This window comes from Nansenia antarctica, assembly GCF_963989245.1.
Source record: "Nansenia antarctica genome assembly, chromosome: 1".
Taxonomy (NCBI): Eukaryota; Metazoa; Chordata; class Actinopteri; order Argentiniformes; family Microstomatidae; genus Nansenia; species Nansenia antarctica.
This window is the reverse complement of record NC_137674.1, coordinates 18,558,704-18,562,342: the sequence shown is the minus strand read 5'-3', so window position 1 is coordinate 18,562,342 and position 3,639 is coordinate 18,558,704.

Genomic DNA, 3,639 nt, shown 5'->3' with positions numbered 1-3,639 from the left:
TACATTTAGCAGCTTTCACATCACATCTGTAGTTTATTGAAAAACACATTTGGTAATAGGTAATGCAGTTCAACATCAATTACATTTTTAAGAAATAATATTTCTGTGGTGGCCACTGACTTCTGAAATAAACAGTAACTCATTATTTTGTGTTATCAAATGTATACAGAACCATTTGTCATTCCAACTTTATTAGTTTTTGTTAATAGACTTTATTATTTATGTGTGACCATCTGTGCTAACCAAGGTGAATTGCTTTGTAATGATATTTTACGTTCTAATTGTTGAGTTGTGATTTATGTTGAGGTGCATGAAAAGTTTCAAATTATGCAGTTCACCAATGGCAATGAGGCATACCTCTGTGATACCTGAGGCATACCTGTGTGGTTAAATATGTTTTATTATTTGCTTATTTCTCTGCAGGCCCTTCGTCATTAGGATTTTAACTAATAGATTTGCTATATTACTGTTAATTTGAATTATGTTAATCTGAAATCAAGTGCCTGGGCTTGAAATTGGAGTGAATGAAAGCATCAAACACCACTCACTGCTTCAGAAATGCACACAAATCTTCGCTTCAGAAAAGGTAAGGCTCTCATAGCAATTTGATCAGCTCTATAAAGGGCTGTTCATTTGTCCTATACATGCTCAGAAAAAGAAACTAGGGATGCACCGATACCACTTGTTTCAGACTAAGTACAAGTACTTACATTTGGGTACTTGCTGTTACCGAATACACAGATACAGAGTGCTTAATAATACCATTATAGTTCTAACAATGACTTTGAAAACATGTTTTTCATCAGCTGTTCCTCACTTTCTGACAGGGTCTGGTGTTTTGATCCCCAAGCTGTTGTTTGTTATATTGATTGGGCTCTTAAACTTTTTTTTTTTTACATTTGTCATTGATTACCGACTCGTTTCCGATCACTTCCACCTGACCCTGTCACATATACAGAATTTAGCAGAGCATAGTTTGCAGTCTGCTCTACTTTTGTTGTCATCATCGCTTATCCTAGAATATCTCCAAACTGCTGACATTGCTCCCCCTCTGCCTACACAAGGTTACGTTATGTTGCCATAAAGTGGTATCGGGAGCGAATGTCTCAAGTAGTTTTACTCATAGTTTTATGAGTATGAGTACTGTTATCGGTGCATCCTTAAAAGAAGCACAATCTGAACATAAAGAAAATCCACAGTGAATACAGGTGCATCTCAAATAACTTGAATATTGTGGAAAAGTTCATTATTTTCAGTAATTTAATTCAAAAAGTGTAACTTTCATATATTCTAGAATCATTACACATAAAGTGAAATATTTCAAGCCTTTTTTGTTTCAATATTGATGTTTATGGCTTACAGCTCATGAAAATCAAAAATTCAGTATCTCAAAATATTAGAATATTACATAAGACCAATCAAAAAAGGGATTAATAATACAGACATGTTGACCTCCTTTTGCACAAATTACTGCATCAATGTGGGGCACCACAAATCATCACTGAATGTGGAAACTTCACACTGGACTTAGCAACTTGGATTCTGTGCCTCTCCACTCTTCCTCCAGACTCATGTTGCATTTCATTTGGAAATCACCATTGCCACAGGCTGATTGCCTCCATGCCACGCCGCATTGATGCAGTAATTTGTGCAAAAAGAGCCCAGACCAAGTATTGAGTGCATGAATGGACATACTTTTCAGAAGGTTGACATTTCTGTATTATAAATCCCTTTTTTGATTGGTCTTATGTAATACTCAAATATTTTAAGATACTGGATTTTTGATTTTCATGAGCTGTAAGCCGTAATCATCAACATTCAAACAAAAAAGGCTTGAAATATTTCACTTCATGTGTAATGAATCTAGATAGAATATATGAAAGTTTAACTTATTTTTTTTTATTTTCTTGATGCACCTGTAGCCTACATTGTTTTGGTCAGTTTTACTCTTTCTTTACTCAGTGCAAGACTGTGACAGAGTTGTCATTAAGGAAATCGAAAATTCTAGTTATTTATTCTTCTTTTTCAATGTGCATACAGTACATCACAAACAATATGTGGATCTTTGATATTGTAAGAGCAAGGCTGAAATCATTTTCATTGTATTAGTCGAGAAAGATGTTGACGGCATAACATGTTGTCCATATTGTGAAGTGTATGTCATGTAATGTCAACATCAATGTTTTTGCTGCATTAACTTGATTCAATAAATATGAGGCGATAGTACACAATTGGAGGGTTTGCGTAATCATTTGACAGATCTCTTAATATGTGTTCCAGAATGTATGTGTTCTACATGCTCATCTTCATGATTTCAGTAGGCCTACGTAATAAGCACTTTGTACTTTCAACTTCTGTAGACCCCCTTCTTGGAGCTGATGATTACGTTTGTATAGCCTCGGTAACTTTCTCACTCATAAGTGATTCCATCAGAGCAGCATCATAGTTCAGTGTGTGAGAGAGACATCAACTGTTCAGAGATGTCTCCTCTAGTCTATAGAGATGTCTCCAGACTAGGGATGGGAACCAAGAACCGTCTCTAGTTGAAGATCAGTAATAAATTGTTCGATGCATCGGAATCGTATGCCTCAAAGGCCTACACCCTTTTATTAGTGTTTATTGTTTTTCATTCTTGTCATCTGCCTTTTAATATTGTAATAGAGTACTTGATACACCAGCCTCTGGTCCAGTTGAGGGTGTGGTTGGGGGACCAACCTTAGCCAGACAACGCCACCGTGGGTATTTCACCCAAGGAAATAATATATAGGGGGAATAATTCAAACACCTTGAGTTACAATATACGATATTCCCTATAGGTTCTTTAGGACCATGGCCGCAAGGACAAACAGACTGAAGCTCAGCTTCTACCCCAGGGCCATCCAGGCCCTGAACACAGCAAAGACCTAGGTTCTGGGCCCTGGACAGTCTGGACGGATTGATGGCAGCTGCTGGATTGAAAAACTCAGGTGTAGTGCTGAGGCACAAATGTGTACATTTCAAGCCTGCAAACTGCGACACTTTAAATGAATGTGCAATAACACTATGTGCAATATGACAACCCTAGTCGTTTTATCTGTACAGTATAGTATAGTGGATAGTGTACATCTTTATTTATGTAAACCAGCTCCTTTCCCTTCTTGTTTTTTTTCTTGTTTTTTTCTTTCCTAGCACCAGGGGAGCCACCCCTCCCAAATTTCGTTGTTTGGTACCTGTACTATAGCAATGACAATAAAGACCATTCATTCATTCATTCATTCATTCATTCAATCATTCATTTATAAGGGCTTTACAATGGCCTCTCATTCACCCATTCACACACACATTCACACACCAATTAGGCAAGATACCATGCAAGAATACATCTCTCCCATTATTTCTTTACATTTTCTTTGACTTTTGAAAAAGTACATTTCATTCAAAAACATATAACATATTACACAGGCAGTTTCTCCGCGCCTCCCTTGAGGCTCTCTGGCACCCCCTAGGGGAGGCGCGCCTCACACTTTGAAAACCCCTGTTTTAGACCATTACCCAATGAGAAAATAAGTGGTCCGTTACTAGGCAGTAATACGAGTGACAGTCAGGCCGATGGTTTAGTTCTCGGCCTAGAAGGGCGCAGGGAGCTGAAGGTAACCGAGT